Source organism: Manacus vitellinus, unplaced genomic scaffold (genome assembly GCF_001715985.3).
Source record: "Manacus vitellinus isolate BGI_N305 unplaced genomic scaffold, ASM171598v3 scaffold_6_pilon, whole genome shotgun sequence".
NCBI classification, from domain to species: domain Eukaryota; kingdom Metazoa; phylum Chordata; class Aves; order Passeriformes; family Pipridae; genus Manacus; species Manacus vitellinus.
Window position 1 is genome coordinate 35,181,417 of NW_021940750.1, and position 14,239 is coordinate 35,195,655.

At 41.4% G+C, this 14,239-nt stretch overlaps 1 protein-coding gene across 2 annotated transcripts in view; it reads right to left on the minus strand.

Annotated features, from left to right (window-relative positions):
• The window catches only part of AHNAK2 (AHNAK nucleoprotein 2), a 40,885-nt gene that overhangs the window by 14,817 nt on the left and 11,829 nt on the right, over positions 1-14,239 (minus strand). The window lies entirely within an intron of this gene.

Consider the following 14,239-nt stretch of genomic DNA (forward strand, 5'->3'; position numbering starts at 1 on the left):
ACCTGGTCTTGAACACTTCCAGGGATGGGGCATCCACAGCTTCTCTGGGCAACCTGTGCCAGCGCCTCACCACTTTCCTTATCTTAGATCTTGTCCGGTCAATCTTTCCAAAGATACCAGGAATATTCATATCCAGGTAAGGAATGAAACATGGGAAGGAAGGCTTTTGTGAAGGAAAAAATCCCCAGATTGGATAACGTGTACAATTGTAAGTTTGCCGTATTTTTGTGTTATTATTACCAAGGGGGGCTTGAGCTGTGGATTGGGTAGAATTTGAAGGGCTTTGGCAGCAGGGTGGCTGTGGGGTGGTCTCTGTGGGAGGAGGTCACAGACCACCCTGTGCCACATGTGGTGTTTGCAGTCAGCTCCACTTTGCTGAAGCGGTTGGAGAAGTTTCCGTCACTTCTGTGAAAATGTGTGTAAGAAAGAGTGATAACCACCAAGAAAAAGAGACAACATAAATAGAGGAGGAGGGAGAAAGAGAAGACTACACCAGAGCATATTGAAACTCTTCCTTGCTTCTGACAAAGGTCTTAAAAGCTGGAGAGCAAACATCATGAAGCTTTCATAGTCATAAAGACTGCTTTCTTGGTTTTTAGAAGTACTGAGGGCAGAGAGAGATGAGATGAAGGAGATGGGCTCTCTGAAAGTATGATTCTGTTGAAATGCTTTAAATTGGGCACCAAAGAATGAAAACAGCATGAATGAAAACATGGTTTTCAGAGAGTCAGTAGAGGACAGTGTGGCTGAGCTACACATTCCCTGATACACCAGCTTGTCCTGATAACTATGTCTTTCCTGTCTCAACATTGTTTTTGCCAGGCCAGCAGGCTGTCTAGCTCCCTCACACCCAGTTCTGCAACTCTCAGGCACTCACATGGTGTGACTCTTGGGGATGGTCCTGTGCAGGCCTCAGAGTTGGACTCAGTGATCCTTGTGGGTCTCTTCCAACTCAACATATCCTGTGATTCTGTTTGATTTATACATAGTTTTGGCTCTCCTGAACAGATCCTCTGGCTTAAAAATATGATCAAACACTACAGAAGACAATTACAAGAAGAATTGTGCAACTCTTAATTGTCTCCTTTAAATGGAGAATCCTTGGGTTGTAACACAACATTTCTGGATGTGGTTATTACATGCTGTGTGTGCAGACAAGCTGGCACGACTTAGGCATGTATGCCATGGCTCTGACTCACACACACGGTCAAGCTCTTGTAAAATTTTGGCTGTGATTTTACTAGCCATTCTTCACAGTTTTCTGATCTCCTACATTTACTTTTTCCTTGACTTTTTTTGAGGATGAACTTATTTATTACAGGCAGAGTTATGGAATAGTCATGGCCTGTGATCAGTGATGGACCACTTTGTTAAGGGGAGTAGAAATATTGTGCTTCCAGTGGGAATATCCCATAACTGTCTGTGGGTCAAGTCTCAGACTTGACAGAAGTTATCCTCATTAGCCATATGTACAGCATCTTAATCAGCTCTCCTGTGGTATCTTAGCTCCAGAGAACTAGAATCAACCCAGAACACAACAGGGCTGTTAGATCATGCCTCCTTTAGCCTTCACAGGACTAGTCCTGACACGTACGATGGACAGTTCCAGAAAATTCTAGAAAATGGTCTTAATGCAGACTCTAATTCAGTTTAAAAACCTTCTTAAAATTTGGTTTTCTTTTTTTTTCCAAAAGGTCTAGAATTTGCAATCTTCAGAAGCTCAAGAAAATTGGAAAATGAGCCTTTTAACCTTGTTAAAAAATTTAGATATGGATTTATGAACCTGATTTTAGGCATTTCTGCCTGAAAATTTTGGAATCCATTCAAGGAGCACTTCACCACATGAATTTTAATAAGCATCATATGAGGAGAAGAGCTGCAGGATTGAGGCTTGATTGTTTAATTTGCTTAGTGCTTCTAAAGATTCAGGTGCCAACAACAAATTTTATGGTTCTTACTAAAATTCCAAGAAATAGTAAGGACTTAGTCTTGCGGCATTGCCATATTTTTCACTTGGGATAATCCCACCCACAAGCCCTGTAGTCCAGTAGAATGACTTAACAGAAAATTGCTTGGATCGCTGGAGTGTTTGCTCTTCGGTGCAGCACTTTAATGCTAACAACAGCATTGATCCCTGGTGGCTGCCAATAATTTTGCTACTGGAAAAGAAACAGGAAAGACTTAGCTGCGAGGCTTCTTAGGCTGGTTCACTGCTGTTTCTCTAGTTTTACTCTGGTGTAACTTCAGTGACAGTTCTGTTGTCTGGAACTGGAGCAATGCCAGACCGGGGTGCTCTGATCTCAGGACGTGAATGGTCCTGTACAGTCTGTGCTGTTGATTTTACACCATCCAGTGGGGCATGCCCTTTGAGACTGGGATTCTGCAGCTATCCTACAAGTTCTAGCTGAGTTGAAGCTTCTAAAACTAAGTCATTCTTAGAACGAATAGGTGACCAACACCTTTAAAATCTTCCTGCCATAAAATCCAAGAGAATTAGATCACTTTGTGCAGTGAGATCTGAACATTTATTTTCCACCATGATGCCATTTTAAACCAACAAATAACACTGCCAGTTCTTGTTCAGTGTGGATATAGAGAGAGAGACCTCGCCAGGATGACGTCTCATCTGGGACTGCACCAGGAGAGGAGTTTCACCACCCATGGATCAAGAAAAGCAGTGGTGTATGAGGCACAAAGGGGCCTTCATGTGCTTAGCCAAGTATTGGCAGGAGATTGCTCTCCTTGTCCTTGTTGGAGGGGCTACAGATCAAGGTTTGCAAAAATGTCCCTGGAAAAATCCCCTCCTGTTAAGAGGAAAATCTGTCAGCATAAAAGCCCTCTTTCACCCACCTCATGATGGGTAGAATGGGACAGAGTACTCCTCTGAAAGCCTTTAATAAACCATTACCTCTTCTAAATGATGATAGTAGGGCCCTCTCCTACAAAATGGAGCAACAGATTACTGTCCCTAGGATAACAGAGATGTGGTTGAGGTTGCATGGAGGGACATCAGCTACATGGATGACTTTCCCTCCCAAAGTTTCACACCAAGGCCTTTCCAGACACCCTGATTTCCCCAAACTCTGCCTAAACTGCCCATCTACAGTTGTCAACCCATGCCATAAAAGACCTGTTGTGCCCTTGATTCCTACCGCAGACCAGAATTTGCTTCTGATTTTTCTCCTGATTCAGAATACTTTAGAAACAAATCTATAAAAGAGAGGAATTACAGTACCTTTTCAGCAAAGCCTTCTTTCTGAGTATAAAAGCCTGTGCCAATAAACTATGATTTATATGCATGTCATTCTCATGCCCCAAATAGTAGCAATGCCAACATTTTATAGATTTTAACTTTTTTATGATCCCTGGACAATCAATGCTTTGTTCAAAAGGTTTTCATAAACAAGATGGAATTTACATCAGTGACTACTTGTAATAACCACTGAACTGACTTCAGAACAAGGGAATTTTTTGAAAGTAAGCAGTAGGAGTTATATAGGCTGGATCGTTTTCATATCATATGACTGAAATTTGTATTTGCTGTTCGAAATGCAATTTTTAAAAAATATTTTATCTTTAGCCTAGCAACCCAGATGGACTGTTCTGGGTAAAACCACAAAGAAAAAATAAAAACAGGTTATTTTTTCAGTATTCACATTCAGAGAGTAACAGTCTCCAAAACCACATTTGAGACAATATAATAAATTTCAAGTAGGACAGTGTCATTGAATTCAAATCAACTGCACTTTAATGTATTGTATAAAGAGAAACCTAGCTTTAATTGGAACACTGGCATATAAAATCACTGTAATCTGTACACTTTAAAATAAAATAAAACAGCAAATGAGAATACCAGAGATGTCAATAAAAGAAACAAAAATGTTCTTTGCTGATCATCCCAGCTTTGCTTACAAACTATATCCCTTTCTCTGCAATTCTTAGATTTGGGGTTCTGCTTTTTAAGATTTTATACCAAGGTTATGTTTGTATATGAATAGTGAATTGAAGTAACCTGCTCTTATATTACTTTATATTACTTTTCCTTGCATCAGCTTCAACTTTACTTCAACAAACAGCTTCTCTTAACAGATAGAAATCTGATCCATGATAAATATCTGTCCACAGGTGAAAAGTTTTATGCTTTGCTCACTCATTTATTGTTACTTGAGCTCACAACCTGTGCCTTTTCTTTATCAGGATTTTGGTGTATGTTAGTTACCATTTCTAAGCTATGACAAGAAACTAAAAGTCCTGATTGTGCAGTACTGTGAAAATTAATAGCTGTGAGTCCATAGCACGAGAAGACTTGTGCCTTGGCATGTGGGCAAGGCTGGGACATCTTTAGATCAGGTCTTTTCTGACAGTGCAAAGTACTCCAGGCACCTAACCTGATTTGTATTATTAACAAGGAGAAGGAGGAGTGAGTAATTGCAAGACAAACAACAGCAGTAATAATTTAATGTCATTGTCACTGTTGGCACTGTGTTTGACCCACTAAAGAATTCGTACATGTAGGTCAGCAGTTTTCACGGGGCTCCCTCGTGTGCTTATGTCTTGTTGTAAACAAAGACGTGCATGGCTGCTGTCATGGACAGTTTCAGCTGGCTCCTGTATCAGACCTCTCTTCCTGCAACCATCACTCCCTGTACCAGCAAGTCTGTCTGTCCCTCTGCCCCCAGGCACCCTGTCATGGGTCTGCTATTTCTCATGCATGAATGGCAAGTAACTGCTAATTGCTTCAGAGTGTCTTCTGGTTTTAAAATTGCATCCCTTTCTCAAGAGGGGTGGTGTGCCTGATTTTTTTCCCCCACAGCTTGTTCTCCTTCTCTTGCAGGTATTGGAATTACTGGGATTCCTCTTCCTCCCTCAGAGCTCTCACAGTCGCCTGAGCAGTGCTGCTGTGAAGTCCCGCAGCCCATTCTGATTCACTTCTTATATTTGAAATAAGGAATACTTAGAATAGTTAGAATATTTAAAATTGTGGGTCCCAGTTCAGGAAAGCACTTGATAACAGGAACACTATGCACATGCCTGGCATTCATCTTGGCCTCTCAAGAGCACTTTTTCAGATAGGTAAGTTCACCTGACTTTCATGTAAGCAATGATGGAGGAAAATGATCCTGCAAGCATCAGTTGCAAAGATAAGAATCTGAAAGTGTCTGCAAATAAACCTTGTTACGCATGTACTGTGTTCCTAGAGGAAGCTACCATGAGGTTTAAAGCACAGTTTATGGCACAGGCTTCTGCACAGTCTGTGTAGGCTTGACCATGAGCTCCAGCAGGCTCATGGCATTCCCAGTAAGCAGCTCCAACTGTGCTGGGGAAAACCGTCGGGAAAAAAAATCAAGACATCCATCTTCTACTGAGCTTTCCTAGTGCATTCCAGAGACCTGGATTCATTCCATTGTCCTGCAAGATCCCACGGACTGAGTTACAACAACTGCTGGGCAGGGCTCCGGGGCATGGCAGGACCGCAGCGGGAATGCCACGGCTGTCACTCTATCTGGGCAGGATACATGGCAAGGGGGAGTGCGGGCGCAATGTCACGGAGGAGGCTGCCTCTCCCAGCCCTCCATCGCAGGAATGTCATGTTACTTCACTTGAACCACTGCCAGGGAGACAGCGGGGGCACCCAGTAGCTCCACCTAGAAGAACCAGCTTGTCAGCTCTGAAATGAACGACTGACACAGTGGAAAAAGCAACCGTTCTGCCTCAGAAAAGGTGATAAAGTGAGGATCAGCACCTCCCCTTTAGTGTTTCCCCTCTGCCCTGTGCTGGGAGTGGAACCCTCCCCACCAAGCCCTGAAATTTCTGTGGGATGAAGACAAAGGGCTAGTCTGTGGAATGAAGATAAAGGTTTTGCTGCTGAAGGGGTTTAACAGGCCTTATTATCAGCGGGATGCTATCAGAACCAGCTGGGCCAGTGTTTAAGCTATACTCCTGCCTTTGTTTTGCATTGGTTTGGTAATGCCCCTTGGCTGCACTCTGTCCCTGGGCTGCATACTTGTGCTGTGATGAATGTAGCTCAGCCTTCGGAGCTGAAAGCAGAGGCTTGTGGCACAGTTGTGCTGAAGGAGCAGCTACTCCCAAATAACCAACGTGTGAATAGTTTCCTTCCATTCAAGGCATGAACAAGATGTTTTGATTCAGTGCCTTGGTATGTTAAGCTGCCCTTGTTGGCTGTTAGAGTACTTCATTAAAAGCCTTCAAATCATTTCATCTGAAAACCTTTTGAGAAAAGAATATATATGTAAGTTACAATCATGAGCCTCCTTGCCCAGCCAGAGGCTTGTCCATGAAGTTAGCGCCTGCTTTTATCAAAAGGAACAGTACTCTGCTCTGCCAAGTACATCCAAGTAGAGGAATGACTCGGGAATTAAGGTTCCTTACAGACCATACTGAACTCTGTAGGATTTTACAGAGCATTTTCTACAGGTTGACTAATATCAGGAAAGATGTGGAAGAGCACTGGCAACTAAGAAGATATATAAACACTACCATAAAAAGAGAAACTAACAGCCCCCAGATGAAAAGAAGAGTGAATGGCTTTCCTGTGAGTGTGTGTTTATTGATAAGCTCTGCCCACAGATTTGAAACTATTAAAAGCATTCCTGCTCGCACTTCACAATAGGAGCAAAACCTTCAGGAAGACTGATCAGAAAGGACCTCTTGATTCTTACACTGGTCCATCTTTCCTCTGATGGCAAAGATAAACTTAATAGAATACATAGGACAGTTCAGAGCATGAGAATAAATCACTCTGGTGAAGCTCTGCACAGATTTTCTCAGAATGAGTCATATTTAAACCTGAAAAGCACAAGGGAATTTTTTTTTCTTCAATTGTCAAATTGAAATTTCCCAGATCCTGGGTTAATGACTTTCATCTAGCTATCACCATTTATTGGTTACTTGGCTATATAGGAAGTGTAGTTTGGCCAGATCTACATAATTCTTCTGGTACAAGAATAAGATATTTACAAAAGTATTTCATTAGTCTGATATTTCACCTCTAACTAAAACAGAATAACATTTCATAGAGTTTGAAAACAAGCTCTTAACCAAATTTTCTTGCAAGAACATGAATAGAGCGATGTCCAAAAGCAACAGCAAAAGCAGTCAGCAGTGGTTGATACCTGAATTTGTCTCTCCCAGTCTATCTACCCTCTTCCTAGATGAAAGCTACAAGTGGCAGAGTGAAAAGGACAGCTAGAGAAAATGTTCATGACACCCAGCAAACAACCCGAGGTTCAGTGCTGTTTCTCCTGTGCCATGGTTTTGACTCAGAAGCTCAAGTTTTCTATCATCTCCATAGTTTGTCTGATTGCCTGGAGGGTAGGTGTAACATCCTACCCTGTGTCTCTGTGTCTGCTTGTCTTAGGCAGGAATTTTCCTCTCTCTCAGGTTTTACGTGACAGAATGGGTTTCCAATCTGTGTTTTACTTCCTGTATGAATTCCTACAGTGTTCCCTTGCATAATTATTGTGATAATGGAGTAAATTATCACATGGAGTAAATTATCACCGTCTCTGATAATTATCAATTCTGATTTTTCCAGGATTGCAGGGCTTCTATTCTCAAAAATTTGGTATGAGAAGGGAATCACTTTTTAGCAATTTTTTTATGTATGCTCTAATTCCTGGACTGAACCAAAATTGCTTACCACCCTTTTGGACCGGGCAAAAGCAAGTTAGCAATTCATAGCCAAATAAAGAAATAAAGACTTGTCTAATCCACTGTAATCCTCAACAATTTTATCTCCTGGGACTCTTAACAGTTTATCTCTTGGGATATACTGGTTTTACTTGTAATTGAGTCTCTATCACGCTGTAAATAGTTAGTTGCACGGATACCCAGCTAGAATTTCCTGGGGTGTCACTGTCCATCTGGATGGTCTGGGTTTTAAGAAGGGCTTCGGGGACATGTTGCAAATGAAGAGCTCTCACTTGCTTACCAGCTTCAGAAACCCTAGTGGGAACTACTCTGCAGCTATTTGGTTATCCAATATATTGATTAGGCACACTACAGTTTTCTTCCCGTGGAAGGAAACTCCTTCACCTATACTACAAACTAGACTTGGAAAGCGAAGCACAGCTGCCTTCCTCTCAGAGTGAGGAGCTGACTCCCACTGTCCTCCCTGTTAGATAGCTGTGAATTCAGCTCTTACCATGACTTGCCTAGAAGCGGAGGCAGGTGGGTGCCTATTGCAGATAAGGCCCATAAAGCTCACACAAATTAACTTTTCCACATTCCTTCTCCTCGCTGATTCGCCCCTCCAAGAATCCAGGCTTCTCCCAGAGCAGATTGCCTGTTCTACTGCCAAAGCACAGCCCTGCTCAGATTTATAAATGAATCAAATGAATACATTTATGGAAAACTATCGTTCTGCCTGTGTAGGCTTGATTGGCAGCCCCTGAGACTCAATTCCTCAGTCAGTATTTCTTCAGAAGCAGTGGCTGTGACCCAAAGCTGTCTCTTAAGGTAGCCCAGTACTGACCAGGAGAGGTAGAAAGGGAAGCTGACCATTCTTTGTCCTCTCTCTGACACATTAAAGGAAGATGCTAATTTTCGGTGGTTTTGGTAGAAAGCACGTTTGTTCCCTACGAATAGTCTCATGAGAAGAATAAGAATAGAGGATCTACTAACATTATGCAAAAAGCCCAAAGCGACTGATGCAGGCTTTATATAAGTGGCACTTACCACTCCAAATTAGAAACAGACATTTTAGCCCAAACTGCTGAAAAACGCTCTTCAAAACCACTGCTTAAAAAATATCCTCATCAGAATCAATGCCCAGTAAAAATTTTTGTATTTAGAGATAAATATAAACATATACATACATACATATATATAGAGAAAGTACATATAATGATCCTTATGGTCTGAAGATCTAGGAACACTTTTACTCCACTGATAAAATTCAGTGCACAATTAGGTGCCCAGATACAGTAATATTAATGGAGTGATGTTACTTTGGCCATCTCTTTGGTATGCTGGGCATAGCCCCTCTCAAAACAGGAATGCAGTAAAAAAAAAAATAAGTGTAGTTTTTCCACAACCTTTTATGGGGGCTTTTATATAAATATCTGCCCTTGGAAACAGGTTTTCAGTTTGAGAGCAAATTCTCTCTGCAACTTGTTTGGATGTAAATCACCACAGGGAAAAAATATCTTTTAAGCTTTTAAATTCCTTAATGTATATGTAATACAAGAGATATGGGATAAAGGTGACAGAAAATTATTATGGGAAAATATTTTACATCAAAGATAAAGTTAACAGTTCCCTCGCTTTGTTAAGATAAAAATCTTTTCTGTCAATAAACAGTGGTGGTAGCAAAACAGCATTTGGCACAGCTCACTTTTCCTCAGTTTTGTGTAGTAGGACATTCTCTTCAGAATTAGAGAGAATTTCTGGACTGTGGGTTTACAGAAGGATAAAAGCTCATTTACAGATAAACTGAGTCAGATAAATAAATAAATTAGTATAGCTCTGTCCACATCAATGTAATTCAAATCTGAATAAATGGATTATAAACTTGGTTTTCAGTCACAAAAAGGTCAGATTTCAAAAGAATTGAATAGGTCACCTACCAAATTCTTTTAAAAAATGTTATCTCTTGATTTTGGTCCACTGGGTTGTACCTCTTTTTTGAACATCTTTCCCTAACATATGTATACCTTGCCCCAACATTTTCTAAACATGTCTTTTGATAACTGTCCTCTTCTCCAAATAAAATCTGTGAACTTAATCTTTACTTTTTGAAATTAAAAATAATTATGTAGGACTGAAAAGCACTGGAATTTTAAGTACATATTAGGTTATAGAAGGAAAAATTGATGATGACAACAAACTGTCAGTGCATTATATTTTTGCAAAAAAAAAAATTAATCTTTGCATGTGGTTTTTAAATAATTCAGTACTGATTTTATATTTCTGTGCCTTCTAGCACCCAAAAATAACAAACCAGCATGCTTGCCTAATAGATTAGAGAAAAACACAGTTTAGTTAAAGAAATAGATTTCAGTTTCATGTTTCACACAGAGTAGTATAAAGAATAGGGAGAAACCATTTGTTCAAAGACTCATTACTGCAATTCTGGATTTCTTTTTGGTTAGAGACTAGAATAGCAAGAAAGTAACTACACTGTGGTTCATCCATGTAGTAACTGGTGAATGAATTGAGATGGGTGGAGTTGTTTGAAAGCACTAAGAGAAATATTTCTTGGATTTGATTATCAACCCTAAATCTGATTCCAAAGATTCAGAGCCTCTCTGTATTACAAAAATCATGATATCTTATGAAAATGACTGTTTCTTTATCATAATGGTCTGTTCACGCTCAGGTTTAAGTATTTTTTGACTCTGTTAAAAAAAGCACTCATTCTTTTTAAAGGCACATGGTAAGGTTTTTCTCAATGAACAGCTGTGCTAGGTTCAGACTAATATATAAAGAAGAGTAAATTACATTTTCCTATTCAGATGAATCAAGGGCTCCACTGAAATAAAACAGCCTTGTACCAATACAAAGCCAGTATAAGCAAAATGAAGACTCCAGGGACTTCAGTTACAGTCTTTGAAGAAGCCTCCAGAGGGAAGAATCAGATCCACCTATTTGCGGCAGATCTGAGAGTCATTTAAATCTGTGCATTTAAATCCAGTGGCTTGTCTCCTCTTTGAAGAATAGCAATGACCACCTTGATCTGAGGAACTGTGAAGAGTGAGTGCAAGAGGAAAGAATGGGAGGCACCTGGAGATGCCCTTAAGTCCATCTGTAGGGCTTGCTGCACATCCTTGCAAAGAGTATTTTTAAACCAATGGTGTTCTACTACTTAGCTCTTTTGCACCCTGCCTGATCCAATGGCCCCAGTGAGGACTCTGCTCTCTGTGAGCTGCAGTTCACTGTGTGCAGCAGAGAGACTACTGCTTTCTCCTAAGGAAGGTGGAGGAGGAGACTGAGAGGAGACCTCATTGCAGTTACAACTTCCTCGTGAGGAGAAGAGGGACAGACACCGATCTCTTCTTTGTGGTGACGAGTGACAGGACCCGAGGGCACAGCCTGAATTTGTGTCAGGGGAGGTTTAGGTTGCATATTAGAAAAATGTTCTTCACCCAGAGGGTGGGTGGGCACTGGAACAGGCTGCCAAGGGTCACAGCACCAGGCCTGCCTGAGTTTGAGAAGAATTTGGACGATAATCTTGGACACATGGGGGGACATACTCTCAGGGATGGTCCTGTGCAGGGCTAAGGGTTGGACTCTTGTGGGTCCCTTCCAACTCAGCATATTTCCTTGCACTCTGCACAACTTATGCACACTGTGCACAGATTGTAGTCAATAAAGCCAGAAAAGGAGAACAATTGCTACCGTGAAATTATCCTGTCTAAAACAAAAAGTTCCACCACCGTCTTACTGTGACATTTTTAAATACTGCAGTCCAAAAGCCCTCCATGGACTGAGATTTCAATAACATTTTGGTGGTGACTGAAATATTTGCTTTATATAGTGGTGTTGGGGCCAGTTTTGACAGAATTCTGCAACTACACTGAGAGCAGAATTTGTTTCTTCACTGCAACTACTTTGAACACTACTTAATCACAGTTTGAACACTTGTGGAGAAGGTCTGTCCCCATTTGACCAAAAGAGAATAAAGGAAACAGAAAAGTGCTCTGCTGATCTTAGAAGACAAACAGCCAGAACTCTCATTTTTTCAGAGAAATCAAGTGCAGGGCTTGGTCCAATGGGCACAGATGTGACAAGGGCAAAGACAACCAACACATAGACCAGAATAAGTTATGGAATCATAGAATCATGGAGTGTTTTGGAAGAGACCTTAAAGATCATCTCATTCCAACCCCCCTGCCATGGACAGGGACACTTTCCACTAGACCAAGTTGCTCAAAGCCTCCTGAAGTCCTGCTTCAGGAGCTGCTAACTGAAAAACATGTCCTTTTGCACTTCTATAACAGGTAAATCTACCATGGAAAAATTATTTCAAAAGGTTTTAAAAAGACACCTGGGCCAGGGTCTCAAGTGTGTAGGACCCAGATCAACAACACTAAGCAAAGCACAGTGAACAGGTCAGGGCTAAAATGCAGGATCTCCTGGGGCATGTTCTCCTGTTATGAGTTTGATCTGGGAAAAGAGCTCTTTGTTTTTAAACACAGCTTGGCCAAAGCTTGGTGCTAGGTCTGGTTCTTGATTCCTGGACTTCAAAGGCCCATTCTCAGAGGGCTTCAGCACACATGTGCAAAGTAACATGTTACTGCAGGTTTATCCCCTGCAGCTGGAACCACTGGCCCAGTTAACAACTTCTGGATTGGTTGGTACAAGGAGGCTCTGATGGTTTTGTCACTCGTATCACTTGGGTAGGTGTGGGTATTACATCTATGTTACTCTGCACACCTCTGCAGAAGGGAGGTCATGAACACTTCACAGCTCCGTGTTCGAAGAGGGGGATCTGAAAATGTGTCTGAACAATTTCTAGGGAAGTTTAAGCTCTCCTTGCAGAGCAGTGCCAGCTCAGGAATACTGGAAAACACATTTTTCATGCATATGTTTTTTATTAAATGCAGCTGTCAAAACAGAGCAGGGCTCATGTTCCTGAAAAGGTGCAGGGAAGAGAAGACAAATGGTTGGAATAAAGCAGGAATGTGCCTACTCTGCCTAGGCAAAAAAATCACCACTTCTGTAGAGCCTTCAGGGCAACCTTTAAACTAGCTGGCTCAGGGACTAGTAGCTCTCTAGCTGTGGGATTTCAGTGAACGCTGCACAAACCCAACCAACTCTCCAGGGAAGCCAGTGCTTGCTACACAAGCCACTCCTCCTGTCCCCAGACGGGCTGGATTGACACTGGCTCTGCACAAATGGCACCTTCCCGGTGCTGCGTAGGCACAACCAGAGGGAGACTATCTCTACCCAAGCCTTGCTCTCCCTGCCATGCTGCAGATAACGTGTTCCAAGTGTGCTGGCAGCAAACTTAAATCATCTACCGCAATCTGATAATACCTGCCTCTAATCATTTTGCTGCAGTAGAATTATGGGGGTGAAAACAGCAAAGGCAAAGCAAGATTTTATTTTTTGATTATAATCTTCCTCTTATTTCATAGACATCGATTCAGACTTTGTTCTCTGACCTAAATTTGTTTTCTGAAGGTGTTCAGCTGAATTAACAGCAGTGCAGTAAGAGAATCTGGCTGTCATCTTCAGACAACATCAGTTACCAGACTTGCTTATTTCTCTGTAACACATTATTTGGGTTTTCTATTAAGTTCCTATTCAACAAGGATAATAGTCTAAATATGATGCAGTTGTGTGGCAACAGTGTACCAGATAAATTAAGCTCACTCTGGGTAATATCACAAAAAAATATGTGTTTATAGCTTCATGCCAGTTTCTGACTAATGCTTTTGTTTGTTGCTATAGCAAACCACACATGAATCTGATAGCCAAAAGTGTGTTTATGACTAACCTTAGCTCTCTGGGGATTTAAAATAGGGAATAAAAAAAATCCCAAAACCACAACACACAATGTGAGGAGAACATGATAGGAAACACCTTTTTTGGCATGAGCTACTATGAACATTAAAAGAGGAGAACATCATGAGTGGAAAACATTAGCAAATGGGAACTGTGGGAATAACCGCCTTTAACCCACGGTGATTCAAACAGAGCTTTCACTTCACAACACAAAGTTGCCTGCGCAGGACAACAGAATGTTGCAGGAAGCCCTGGCTGCATGTTAAGGCATGGATTTAAGCCTCTGAACTCTGGAGAAGCTTTGTATCACACTTTAAAACATTCAGACCACTTCACTTGAGATCATTTTTACACTCTGCCTTGACACCTAGGACATTGGTATTCACTTAATTAATTTCTATTACCATTTATACCTTGGTAGTTTCCAAGAGCCTGTCCCAAGACTGACACCTCATTATGCTGTACAAATACACAATGGAGAACAATGCTGGCCCCAAAGGGCTTTCTGTCAAACTAAGAGAGAGAGCCAAAGGGAGAGGAGGGCGGACAGAGTGGGAAGCAGAGAGGCAATGCAACTGCATTACCCACCAACTCAGAGCTTGAACCCAGGTGTCTTGCACCCCAGCTCAATTGACTGTTTCAGGTTGCCAAATACGTTCCTGTTGGAAGAAGAATACATTTATGTTCCCTGCAGAGGAGAGAAAATCAATACAGCTAAACTACGACAGCTTACAACAAAGCTACATTTTGCCAGGCAAAATTTATACTA